The sequence below is a fragment of the Tachysurus vachellii genome, chromosome 24, assembly GCF_030014155.1.
Source record: "Tachysurus vachellii isolate PV-2020 chromosome 24, HZAU_Pvac_v1, whole genome shotgun sequence".
Taxonomy (NCBI): domain Eukaryota; kingdom Metazoa; phylum Chordata; class Actinopteri; order Siluriformes; family Bagridae; genus Tachysurus; species Tachysurus vachellii.
Window position 1 is genome coordinate 10929373 of NC_083483.1, and position 14662 is coordinate 10944034.

Sequence of the window (14662 nt, forward strand, 5' to 3'; positions counted from 1 at the left end):
TTTTTTGTAGTCGTGCTCTAATCCTTTGCACCTTTAATATGCACCCCTTCCATCTGGAAATGTCGATTTAGTGTACCTTTAAATAAAGATTTAAGGTATAATTGGAGCCTAATTAACTTTTAAAGCTTTATAGGTAAATATACATACTACATTTACCTTTATGGCATTTGGCCGACGGCCCTTATCCAGAGAGACTTGCTGAAGTGCTTTTAATTCTCTAACAGCAAATACATCAATGCCGGTTCACTAGGTTATAGACAGAATAGTGTAAAACTCTGCTTGGAAGAAATATAGCACAAAAAGCACACGGTTTTTTAAGTTAGTTTGTAATTGCTTTTTAGGCTATGTTTGAAGACAGCCAGTGACTCGGCTGTTTGGACATCTAGGGGAAGTTCATCCCACCAGCTAGATGCCAGAACAGAGAAGACTCTTGACGCATGTCTACCTTTTACCCTGAGAGTTGTGAGATGGGATAAAGATACTACACTTATTTATCCAGTCAAAGGTAATTATACAAATATACAAATGTACTTTTAATGAGCTGCAAATCCTTAAGCCTAGTCAAATTTTTAGAGCGCATTTGACTCGTTTCTCATATTTCATATGTGTTTCTTGTGTGACATTTCTGATTATTTCCCTGCACTTTGTCATCAGTAGGATTGTATAATACAGAGACAGCATCTGCTTCTCTCTGTACAGCAGAGTCTATAGTTGGACACATTAAAATATGTAGTGTTGAATTTGTTGTTACAATGTGCCCTTAGATACAAGATAGTTAAATGCTGTAGCTTTTGCCATGCAGGAGATCTGAAAAGCTTCTTCCTCCTCCTGCGTACCAGGAAAATGACTCACAAGTAAAACACTTTGTCATTATAAGGTGTATAAAAAGCTACTGTATATCAGGTGTGGATTAGAATTCCTATTCAACTTTAAAGGACGTACACTATATTGTTACTAAAGTGTTTGTAGCCCCAAAGTGTTACCACAAAGCACACAATTGTGTAGAATATCTTTGTATGCTGTAACATTACAATGTCCATTCACTGGAAGATGTGAAGAGCTGTTCAAACATGACTGTGCCCCTGTGCACAAAGCGAGCTCCATGAACACATGGTTTTTGAAGGTTAGAGTAGGAGAATTGCGAGTTCTGCACTGACCCCTAATCTCCAACTTTGGGATGAACTGGAACACTGACTGCACCTCAGAACTCCTCACTTAACATCAGTTTCTGATCTCAGTAACGTATCTTATTAGAAATCCCCACAGCCGTTTTCTAACTTTTATTGGAAAGCCTTCCCTGAAGAATGGAGCACATTATATCAGCAATGGATGAATAAATCTAGAATGTGATCTTCAACAAGCACATATAGCTGTAATGGTCAGGTATCCATGAAAGATTTGGCTGTATAGTGTATGTAGATCTTCAGCCAGATTAATGGTTGGTAATTCAAGCTGATAAAATCTGTCCTTCACTGACATGCTGCACTGATTAACGTATCAGTTCTGCTATTGCACTTCATATTGCCCACCAGCAAACTCAGTGAACTCATGCTAAAAATAGCCTGAGCATGGAGCTTCCTTCTTTCATGTTCACAGCTCGCAAATTCTCCATGGGCCATTTCTTTTTATGGCCTTCAATTACAGGGAAAACAAAGACAAAGAGTTTGTTTCTCAACTGAACTGTGGTTATGCTGTGGTCTAAAAGTTCATGATTGAGGGTTTCATTACAGAGAGGTTCAGATCCGAGATCCGTACTTGAGGATAAGGATGAGCAAAACAGGACAAAGGAGCACTGGGAATTTATTAAGAGGACTAAAATGTTCTGCTTATATCCTACTGAAAAAGTAACTAATTTGCTCAAGTGGGAAAACGTACTTTATGTAACCTGTCACATTATTCTGTGCTGAAGATTCCCTATATAGAACAAGGAGCAATGCTTCAGGTGATTTTGCACACTTCTACACCTGGATAATAATGTGGAGCCTTCAAATGGTAACTGATTCAAATGACTTGCAGCCACCATCATATTGGGATATTTCCAATATAAAATAGAAATATATGTGTAAATGGAAATGTTTGTTTTGTGTGCTAATTGTTTGCTGCATTTTCATTATTCCAATAGTTGTTGTGTGCTGTGCTGATGTCACAGGGAGGAGTTTCCTGGTAGAGTTCCCTTTCTCACTCATATTTTCCACTTGTCATTCATTGTTTCTAATATTAATGAGAAATCCAACCTAGACGTAGAGGAGACAGCAAAAGTTAGACTCAAACTACTCAAACTACAAACTACTTAGTGATCTATAAGATGATAAGTACGATCATGGTGTGTGAACATAGCGGCATTATCATGACAGTCAAATTATGTTCAAATGTAGAGAGATAAAATGTAAGTCGCTCTGTATAAGTGTGTCTGCCAAATGCTGTAAATGTAAAATGCAAAAGTGCCACTGCATCAACATATTTATTGGCACCTCTATAAGAAGACAGTTGAACAGAATTGTGGGTAATATAGGTGAAAAAGTGAAAATAGACCAACATATTGATGGATGAGGGGGGCACGGTGACTTAGTGGTTAGCACGTTCGCCTCACACCTCCAGGGTTGGGGGTTCGATTCCCGCCTTGTGTGTGTGGAGTTTGCATGTTCTCCCTGTGCCTCAGGGGTTTCCTCTGGGTACTCTGGTTTCCTCCCCCGGTCTGGTCTGATGGAGTATATGAAAATATTTTAAAAATGAATTGTTCACTAAAGATAGGTGAGCAAAAGAAGTTACCCGAATCTTGTCCTGAAACATCTGCCTCAAAATGCCATTCACTTACTTATAAAGTAATGGCAGCATGGTTGGATCGAATTTTCCTCCAGACCTTAATCTAAACCGACAACATTTCTTTTATAAATATGAATGAGTTTTGCAAGTTGCTACAAATTTACATCTTGGCTGTTTTGCTTATCTTTGATTAATTCCTGGTTGTCAGGCGACGATCTCTCAGTTGTATCCAAAAGTTTCTTCTTTCACTCCTACTTGTGAAGATGGGAATGAATCCAGTGCCTCAGTGAAAGTGTTAATGCCTCTGACTAGTTAACAATCCCACACTGACGACAACAATATTACATAAGCATTGTCATGGAGGAAAAGAACACAGGAAGAAGAGGAGACATTTGTCTCCTGTGGATGCTAACAGTCTCTGACAGCCCGGTCTCTATGTTTCAGTTGCGTTTGCTCTGCATTAGCACATGAACCAAGATTTTGGAACCACAAAATGTACAATGCTGTAAGTGAATATTTCAACGTATTAGCAAACAGTATGGAAACAGTAAGAAAAAAAAACGGTTTTGCTGGTGATTTGTCTTAATAAGTGTATTAAGCTGCTCCAGTTCTGGCTGTGAGTTTGAGGATTTTTCTGAGCCATTAGGGATTTTTTTGTTGGCTCTTGGGATGAGGTGAAAATGCTGAGGCTGTAAGATATACACATATTCCACCAGTTTTCCACGAGAAAAAACATCAATTCATCTGACCTGAAAACTTACAATTTTTTCCCCTTTTTTTTCCCCATTGGTACTTTTCTTGATGTGAAGCAGAATCGTCTTCGTCACCCGGATGTTTTCCAGTCACAGCATGAGCTGAAGTGTTTTATTCCTTTTATATACGACAGCAATGTGTCAACCATTACAATTTGTCGTTTATTCCTGAATGACACTTCAAACTTTTATACATTTGTACATTTCTATGCGTGGAACAAGTTAGTTCTGCTGAACACATACGTTACTGCAAGAACACATACGTTACTGCACATACGTTCTTTTTTTTTTTCTTGTCCTCTGTACTAAAGACTTTCTGTTACAAACAACTAAACTGGAGACTTCTTCGATAAACATCCCCATACAAAAATGTCTCAAAATCAATACTTTAAAAGTTCAAAATTCTAATAACTTTCTTTAAGAGAACAAAATTGGCGATTGAACCTTTCACCTGTCAATCAAAGCAACACTAGCCAATCAGAGGTGTCTGTGAGTTCATGTATGTGGAAGAGGGAGCATAGAGGTCTGCTTTCTGAGTGTGTTAAACTTCCTGCATGAGCTCCAGTCCAAAAATTCTGCTGATTAACTTTATGTGTGTTGGAATTGAAGGAAACGTGTTTACGTTCATTTTCCCAAGTTGGTGGCTTTCATATGAAATCAGGCAGGTGGGGCAAAAGTCTGGGGTAAAGATTTGGAAAACCAACAACACTGGGCTAGACTATGGAATAAGTAATTTTGTGGTTATTCCGTCCTCTTTGTCACACACTCATATATAGAAAGCCATGCCAATTTCCACGCTTCCACATGAACAATCAGCTCATCTTACAGAAGGGGTTCATATATGTTCTGAGTGGTTTTGTGCCATCACCTCCCACAGCCTCATTTGTATTCGTGTGAATCTAAGCCGCAGAGACACAGGAAATTCGACCGGAAATAATACGGCACAGTATCAGAATTCCTGCCATGCAGAAACCAACGTCCTGCTCTGATTGGCTAGATGAGATCGACGACTACTCACAGGACTGAAACCCAGGGAAGTGTGTTTTGTCTCTGTATTTGCAATCTGTGACAATTGGGCTGTAACCTTAACACCAATAACATTCAGTGCTCTGTAAATGTACAAGGTTATAATAGTTTGCACTCGCAATATTCCCAGTTAAAGAAAATCTCACATTTACGTTTGTGGGGAAGACACATGTTTTGTCTGTGTTAGCTGAGCAGCATTACTAGTACATTTATTTAGATTTTGTACATGTAGTGCTTAGTAAAACTCCTTCATCATTTGGTTGCCATTTTATTGTTTTCAGCTCTCTGAGTTTTGCCTCTTATGGAGCTTTTTGGGTATCACAAAATGTAAATAATCTCTTCTGTTATACTGCTTTAGGATTTACATTTAAATGGTGTTTATCAACGTATACACATGAGGACAAACACAAACAAGTGCGTGTTAAAAATTTCATAAAAAATTATTTTGGTTGGTTTCATCTGTGAAACTTTTACAAACAAGTTGATTTCTAAGTGAAACGCAAGTAATGTGATCGACTCTTAGTCTGTGAAAATAAGGATTTCAACTTTATTTTACCAGGAAAAAAGCAAACATCGTTCAAGTTCAGATCAAATCACACAACCATCATATAAGTTCAATTAATAACAATGTAATAAAGGATATCAATATTGCTGCATAACTGAATCTGAAGCATCTACAGCCAGTTATTTCTGTCTCCAAGTCATTAAAAACAATCTTCAGTGTTTTGATAATGCCGGAGGTGTTAATAATTTGCTCATATGACGTTTTGTTTGTTGTCATTAATGTTCCGTCATTTTAAAATGGGATATCATCATTTCGTGCGGGGTGTGGTAGCTCAGTGGTTAGGGTGTTGGACTACTGATCGGAAGGTCATGGGTTCAAATCCCAGGTCCACCAAGCTGCTATTGCTGGGCCCCTGAGCAAGGCTTAAAGGCTTAACCCTCAGTTGTATAAAATGAAACAAAATGTAAGTCACTCTGGATAAGGGTGTCTGCTAAATGCTGGAAATGTAAATTTCAGATGAAATATATGTAATTTCTTTTTATTTAAAATATATATTTTATTTTATTATAACACCCAGAATAAGACTGTGGGAAAGAATAAAGTAATGAAAAAAAAGAAGTTGTAACAGCGGCATGTTAACATTTATATCATTGTTAGTTATGATTATAACTCGCCTTTAATATGCTCTGCGTTTGAAATCAGGCACGTCTGAATCAGGCATTTCCCTCAAAAAGGAGTGAAAAGTTTAGATCAGACACACATAATAGATCAGACACCCTGCTGAGAGCCAGGCTGCTCCTTTAAGGTTTTATGAGGTGCTCGCTGACATTTCCGCACTGCTGTCCACACCTACAAAGATATACACACTTTTTATATTTAATGACATGCTGTTGAATTGAAGTGCTCTGGCTCTACTCCTGCTGGTCGATCAGATGTGGTTTTCTTTGTCATGCTTCTTTATTTGAAGCTACTGTAAGTAGTTCTAGCTACGCTGGATATATTCTGACCTCCTGACCCTCGTGAATCATCTTTGTCTGTTACGGAGGCAGAATTGAGGCTCATTCATAGCAAAATGGATTTAAAGTGAAAGCTGTCTTTTTCATTGTTTTGTGCGGTCGAGGAAGCTAAGCATCTCATTTTCTCCAAACCAGAGGAGTTATTCTGTGTTAAGAATAAAGACCAGAGTTTCATGTATCTATGGTGGTATATTATACTTGATATTTTTGCCTCTAAAAATTTTTATTTAGACTGTTAGAGGTCTCCTGTTCTCTCATCCACTCAGCTCTTACACACTATGTGTATAAATAAAACAGCATGAGTTTAGCATCCGATCATTGTTGTAAAATCTATTGTGTGTCGTGTCAGTTCACCATGTGCTGTGGTGGCTTTAACGTGTGCCCTGAATTTGGAATTTGCCTTTTTTGCTGCATCTAATTTGATAAGGCATCTTGAGGGATGGTTCACTAATTTGTTTGGCTTAGTTGGTTAAAGCGCCTGTCTAGTAAACAGGAGATCCTGGGTTCAAATCCCAGCAGTGCCTGACTTGTCCATGGGGGTAAACACAATGCCTTTAATCCCTAGGATTTGTTAGCCAGTAGGTTAAGGTTAATTCAGATTGTTTGTGAGTTCAAATCCCAGTTCCACCAGACTGACACTGTTGGGCCCCTGAGCAAGGCCCTTAACCCTCAGTTGTATAAAATGAAATTAAATGTAAGTTACTCTTGATAAAGACGTTTGCTTAACGCTGTGGAATGTTGCTGTTTTTTTTTGTTGTTTGTTTGTTTTTTTGTTAATAACATCTTTGACTTAAATCCTGCAAATAAAAATGTCAGTTGATTTACTCAAGTTTCGGTACAACTGACTTCCATCAATTCTGTTCCCATTTCCACGCCTCAGATTTATTAAAGTGGTTAAGAGGAAATCATTACATACAGTATGTTGTTACTGCCGACTTTACTGCTGGGACGCTCCTCAGCTAGCTTGGTGTTTGGTAAATGGTAAACGCTCTTGTTCTTTGGTTCCGTCCTCCTCGGATGTAATGTATCATCGTGCCATCTGTTTTCTGCCTGCTTAGTAAGTCACTTTGAAGAAGAGCATCTGCTAAATGAGTAAATGTAAATATGACTGCTTCATTTTTTCATGAATAATAATGATGAGGAATGTCTAACAGTGACAGATATTATAACAAGCAAAGACTAAAGAGAGAAAAGACTTTTTCACAGGAAAGCACATAAAAAACTTGACCATAGACGATGACAACAACAACAACAACAACAACAACAACAACAACAATAATAATAATAAGAAGAAGAATAATAATAATACATTTTCCAATCATAATTTAGGAACAAAATTGCTCTTAATTTTGTGCGAGAGGAATAATCTCTCTTTTCCAATTTACAATAATTGTCTATAGTCATTCATGTAGAATATGTAGAAATCAGACTGCTCTTACATTAATCCATGTAACTGTGAAATATAAATACAATTAGTCTCTAAATAAATATAAAAAATTCTTAAATTCATAAAGTCTATGTAAGTAAAAAAATTAGGATAGATAAATAGATAGATAAATAGATAGATAGATAGATAGATAGATAGATAGATAGATAGATAGATAGATAGATAGATAGATAGATCGATCAAACAATGAATGAATAAATCCTAGGGTGTGTCTTCTCATTATTTGTTTTCTTTTATTTAAGTTAAATAATTAAATAATTAAATGAAATAATATTAACAAGAGTTGTAGTAATCAATCAATCAATCAATCAATCAATCAATTTAAAATAATTGAAAATAATAACGTAAATAAATTATAGCAATAAGCAGCAATAAGCAGCAATAGCAGCAATAAGCAGGCAAATAAATGAAAAAAAAATGAACAAACATACAAATAAGCCACAATTGTGTGTGACGCAATAGTTTATTGTAAAAGATCCAATAATATAAATAGGATTTAATGCATCGCAGCTCAGAATCAGTGATATCTAACTATTAGCTTATCACCCTGATCCCATGATCCTGCCATTAATTAGGTTTAATTAACAGAGGAAGCGAAAAATAATGATTTTTTTTTTTGACAGAATATTCAGCACTTAATTTAAATATTTTATCGGGAAGAAGAGTTCTTGTTTAAGAATCATTTTATACACACCATTTAGTGTAATGAGACATCAAGACATGATCTGAGATATCAGTGTCGATATGAAAAAGTGACTGATGAGATATATATCAAGATTAGAATTGGCTTTGCAGACATGCATCACACGTGTTGACTCCCTCGGAGACTCCAGCGTGCCAATTAGATGTGTTCACCTGCTACGTTTTCCTTCTTTGCCTGCCAGTTGAGAGCTCACTTCCTTTTCCTTGCTCTTTTATATCATTGTTATTTCTTTAATTGGAGCTTTTAATTTTCTATATTTCCATAACATTTGGCATTACAAGTCAAGAAGATTTTATTGTCATTTCCACCATACACCAGTACATAGTGAAATAAGACAACGTTTCTCCAGGAAGCCTTTATTATTGTTCACATATACATTATAGCACAGTGAAATTCTTTTCTTTGCATAGGAGGTTAGGGTCGGAGCGCAGAGGCACCCATGAAACAGCGCCCCTGGAGAAGGTAGGGTTAAGGGCATTGCTCAAAAGCCCAACAGTGCTGGGGCTTGAACCCTGATCCTCCAAGCAGCAACACAATGCCTTAACCACTTGAGATACCACTGCCCTGATGCTACATAGAACAACTTAAAGCTACATAAAACAACACAGGGCTAAGAACTGAAAGCATGTTGTCCTGGCCACATAACGTGCATCGTGTGCAACCTAGTGCGGACAGTGCAAGACAAAAGACAGTGCAAACAGACAATAAAAAACATTACAGGACAAAAACACAAAATAGCGCAGACCAGCGTGCAAACTAAATATTATACAGTACAATGTCCACAAATAGAGGGTAGTAAACAAGAGGGTTATTGGAAACATATAAACACTTATGTTATAGAAACAGTTAGATGAAGTATTGGTGTATAACAGTATGTGGTGTGCAAAATAGCAATTCCTAATATAACACGTGTATAAGGAAATGAACCCAATGCACATCAGTGTGTCTGAATTCTATGCGATTATTGTTATTGTAGTTATTCAATAAATCACAGTAGTTGGTTAATAATACCTGGTGATCCAGCAGCAGGATCACTGCACTCTCACTGCTTTGGCCTGGGTTCAATCTCCGAGATGAGATACAACCCAGCCACTGAGGGGGGTAACTCTCAGTGCTGGTCCAAATCCCTGATAAAAAAAAGGAGGGTCGCATTAGGATGGGCATCCGGCATAAAACCTGCGCTAAAATAAAGATGGTCCGCCGTGGCGACTCTGAACTGAGAGCACCCGAAGGACGACAACATAAAGTGGACCTTAATGGCGGTTTATAATTGATCTCACTTTCTCTCTGTAATATGAAACTTAGCAAACTCCTTTTCGATCCCAGCTTGTAGCTTGTTCTTGTATAATTCAGTTGGAGGTACATTTATTGGTCATACTATCAGATACACTATTTTTATTTCTATTAGTCACTTCGTAGTACACAGATATATAATGTTACTCTGAAGGCCCACTACGGGAAAATATTCAGCACAGACATTTTAAGCACTGCTGGGTTAAGAAATCCAAAATTATTCTACCAACAATGATGCTAAAATGTTATTGTTTCTACAGCACTTCATTCGCTGAGACATGTATGTTGGATGATCTGCATGATCTAAACCTACTGATGAATAAATGGTGTTGGGTGACAAAGATATACACTGATCAGCCATAACATTAAAACCAGTGAGAGGTGAAGTGAATAACATTTTGTTACAGTGCCATCTGTCTAGCGTTGGGATTATTAGACAGCAAGTGAACAGTGAGTTCTTAAAGATTGTTTATGTTGTTTCTGGTATCTACCAAAAGTGATCCAAGGAAGAAAAAAATAATGAACCAGCGACAGGTTCATGGACGCACAAGGCTCACTGATGCATATGGGGAGTTAAGACTATCCCGTCTGGTCCAGTCCCACAGAATATATAAAAATCTGTAGAGGTTTTCTGTACGGAGATATTTTATGCAACATTTATTATACCTTAAGAGAAAAAAGAGCTGGTGAGGGAACGATTATTGATAGCTGCTATAACATAATCAACTTAACTTGTCTTGTGGAAGGTCTAAAACATTCAACATAAGTAGATATGGATAGGTGTCTTTAAGTAATACATTCTTCATTCATTCGCTTCTCAGCTCCATGGTGCACGGTGGCTTAGTGGTTAGCACGTTTGCCTCACACCTCCAGGGTTGGGGGTTCAATTCCCGCCTCCGCCTTTTGTGTGTGGAGTTTGCATGTTCTCCCCGTGCCTCGGGGGTTTCCTCCCCCGGTCCAAAGACATGCATGGTAGGTTGATTGGCATCTCTGGAAAATTGTCCGTAGTGTGTGATTGCGTGAGTGAATGAGAGTGTGTGTGTGCCCTGTGATGGGTTGGCACTCCGTCCAGGGTGTATCCTGCCTTGATGCCCGATGACGCCTGAGATAGGCACAGGCTCCCCGTGACCCGAGGTAGTTCGGATAAGCGGTAGAAAATGAGTGAGTGAGTGAGTGAGTGTTCTGGTGTGTAATAATGTGGCAAGTAAGTGCATTTGTGTTGTTGTAGCTTAGTTAATTAGTTTAATGGGACTTACATATTGATTAACTTTAAAAAACAACCAAAGGAAAGATTTTATTGGTTTGCTTAAGGCCTACCTTGTGTACATAAAGGAAATACAAGTCTTGTCTTGAAGATAATATGCCTGTGATACAGTAAAAATGTGGCATTTTAGAGACTTGTGTGAAGTATGAATTATCTGCTTTAATAAGTACATCAATGAAAAATCCTCACAAGGATGGTAACTTATGCGTATTTGTATTTGTATTGTTTTTATACAACCTGAATGAGTGCAAAAATATTAAAGGCACTTTAATTCACAGCCAGTGTCTCTCCTACACCCTTCATCTGTTCCTTTTTATTTTTTATTTATATCCGTCTGTTATCCGGATCAGTATAGCTAATTTAACACCTCGCTCATGCTGATTCTCTCATACTCACTCTTTTTATTTAAATAGAGACATTTCAATCATCATTTAAAGTAGGAATATTACCAAAACCTTCAAATCAGCATTCATCAGTGTCACTGAAATCACTATCAGTATTCAGTGCCTTGCATGAATATTCACCACCTTTGTACTTGTCCATAATTTCAGTGTTTATGACCTGAAATTAAAATGATTGTAATTTGGCATTTTCACTATTTAATGTGCACACTTTTCTCTGTCCCTCTGATGATGCTGAGATGCTTTTCAGCTTACCATGGTTATAAAGAGTAATAATTAGTGTTATTATATCCTTCCTGGCAGCTCTGGCCATTTTTCTCTCTTATACCTCTCTTATAAAAACAAGCCGTTTCCACCTACAGAATGTTGTGTGTGATATTTTTAGGAGATCAATAGTTTATGAAACATTCTTCTAGAAACAACCATGCTGTGATCAACATGACAGAGATCAGGTTTTATATTTTTTCTTTCTGATGGTTCATGTGAACACAAACTGATCTCTTGGCCTGTATCTGTATAATTGTTGCATTGCTCTGCTGCCACGTGATTAGATGAGTAGATAAATGCATCAACATGCAGATGGGATGTGGTTAATGCGTTTGACTATTGGTCGGAAGCTCACGGGTTCAAATCCCATGTCCACCAAGATGCTACTGCTGGGCCCCTGAGCAAGGCCCTTAACCTGCAATTGCTGAGTTGTATCAATTGAAATAAAAATGTTAGTCACTCTGGATAAGGGTGTCTGCTAAATGTGTACAGGAATGCCATATTCTGTGGACAGTGAGTATATATACCAAACTTTGTGGTGATTCTTTCTGAAAGACCCACACACATATGGGTGTGATAGTCAGGGGTCCATACTTTTGGCCATATACTGTAGTGTACAGTACATACAGGCTCTCAGTCAATTTACTCTCAGGTGTTTTTTCTTTTTAGGAAAATAAACACGATCACGTGACACGATCTACACGTGACAACAGTTCCATGAACAGAGAACGCACGTAGGTTACGTCACAGAAGTTCGACGTGCATTCGATAAGAACGCGTTCTTTGACGTCACGTAGAACATGCGTCATGTTACCGTTCAATATATACTTGTATATATGTATAACATATAGAGAGAGAGGGTCTGAGCAGACGCACGCCACACACGCTTGTGTCGGGGCTTTTTGTCGTCGGACACGTGATCTTTATAACGAAACGATGACTTCTGTATCGCATAATTCAAACGTTCAAGGCGATATGAACAATTGCAGAATCTGGATCACGTACAGAATCGTCTTCTTCCTCGTGATAGTCTTCATTTTGGTGTTGCTCATTATGATGTGTGATTTGTCCTATCCTTACTTTTACGCGTGCTTCAGGACGCTTTGTAAACGCAGGGCAGGAAGAAACAGAGGTCCTCTGCTGCCGACCGTCAGTCTATATATAGCCTCTCAAGCATCTCCTGCATCGCATCGCACTACCTTTGTAAGAAGGACGTCTCCACCTAAGTCGGATCCATCTGATTTCTCCACCCTGTCCCCACCTCCTTATCCTGGATTGATGGATGCTGCGGTGCCGCCGGTCCTGGAGCGCACTGCGCGCAAATGACTACCAGTTTGTGCAAACGGCAGCGCTGTCATTCTTTATTGTTTTCTTTTTTACATTCAGGATAAATCATCAAAACAAATAAATGACAGAATAGTTTTCCTGATCATATTAAATACAATTTACTTTCAAACAACCATGTCGCATTAATTCCGTTGCTTTAAAAAAAAAACAGCATCTTTACGCAGTCACAACATCTTTACGCAGGTATAAGTCCAAGTCAGGTTACAAGTTAAGACTGACAGGTTCAAGTTACTTAACTAAAGTCCTTATCTTTAAGTACTGAGTGCTAAACAAATGATCAGGATCAGAATTAGAAGGATTTATTGCCCAGAATGCTTGCGCGTAAAAAGAATTGGTTTTAGTGTCATAAGATTCCAGTATACAGACAATAACAATAAGATGAGAATAAAAAAAATACACATATAAAAACTGAAAAATAAGTACAAAATTGCATGTACAGTTGTGTATAGATGATTAGAAGGGATCCAGAGTGATTTTCTGAGCCCTTTTCCCTCAATCTGGATATAAACAGTTCTTGAATAATGGGCAGAGGTTCCCATATAGACCAATAATCTTTTCAGTAGCTCCTGTGGCAGGTTAAACTTCCTCAACTGGCTAAGGAGGTACATCCTTAGTTGTGTCTTTTTTTTTTTTTACAATGGTGTTGATGTGAGTGTCCTACTTCAGGTCTTGGGAGATGGTAGTTTATCTTATTTATCCGTACTCTGTAAACAAACACACCCCTATTTTACCACTAGATGGCGCGAGAGCTCTTTATTTAACTGATATTATTTTACAGTGTGTGCTACAGAATGCACTTCACAGTGAATGCCGTCTCATAACTAATCACAGATCACAGATTGTTTTAATGAATACAGTTTCATTAGGATGGACGCAGGAGACCACAGGAGATGTGGAAGCCTAGTGGTTAAGGTGGTTAAGGTGTTGGACTACCAATGTTGGGAAGGTTGTAAGTTAGATCCCATTTCCACCAAGCTGTCACTGTTGGGCCCCTATGCAAGGCCCTTAACTCTCAATTGCTCAGTTGTATAAAAATGAGATAATGTAAGTCGATCTGGATAAGGGTATCTGCTAAATGCTGTAAATGTAGATTGAATCTTTGATAGCACATTTGTGTACATCCTAGTTACACTACTGATACATGTATGCTAGCATTTCATGCATACAATATTATTTGCACTCCCACACTTTATGTACATAACTGATCGTTCATATTCTATATTTATATTTTATATATTTTATTCATTCTATATTCATATTTTTTACTCATTCTGTCTATATTGTATCTCATCGTCTGCATTGTTTTCTTGTATAGTATAGTGTTATTTATGTCTGTACCTTTGAGAGTCACAAACTGCTGGAACCAAATTCCTTGTGTGTCAATACACTTGGCCAATAAATCTGATTCTGATTCTGATTCTGATACTACTACAAGTGTCTTTGCAATTGTACCAACACATTAATTTTTCATACTTACATAATCGTTTATGTAGCTGCATGTACATATGCATGCTATAGATTCTAGTTTGTGTTCAATATTAGTATACTTATTGAAGTATGCTAGTGTCCATGTATACATGTATAGCATATACATGTGAGTGTGCAAGTACAGAAACATGCTAATACCCAATAATACATACATGCATGTATGCAAGTATGTAGAATCCGTATCCATGTTTGATTTATGATGGTCTAATACACGACTTGGGTGTGTGTAGGTCATTATTGTCTCTTGGGTGTTAGCCAATTATTATGCTAGAATCCTAGGCATCTTTAGCTACACAATGCTGGCATGCATATCCAATTGTGGCAAACTAGCATACTACTGTATAAAACCTGCCTTTATGCATACAGTAGACATGGCACCGCTATAAGTGA

The 14662-nt window shown here is 37.8% G+C and overlaps 1 non-coding gene across 1 annotated transcript; it reads left to right on the forward strand.

The window, feature by feature from the left end:
* The first annotated feature begins 5366 nt into the window (after positions 1-5366).
* On the forward strand, positions 5367-5439 carry trnas-acu (transfer RNA serine (anticodon ACU)). Its single transcript has one exon. It is a non-coding gene; the product is annotated as a tRNA-Ser (tRNA).
* The last annotated feature ends 9223 nt before the right edge of the window (positions 5440-14662 follow it).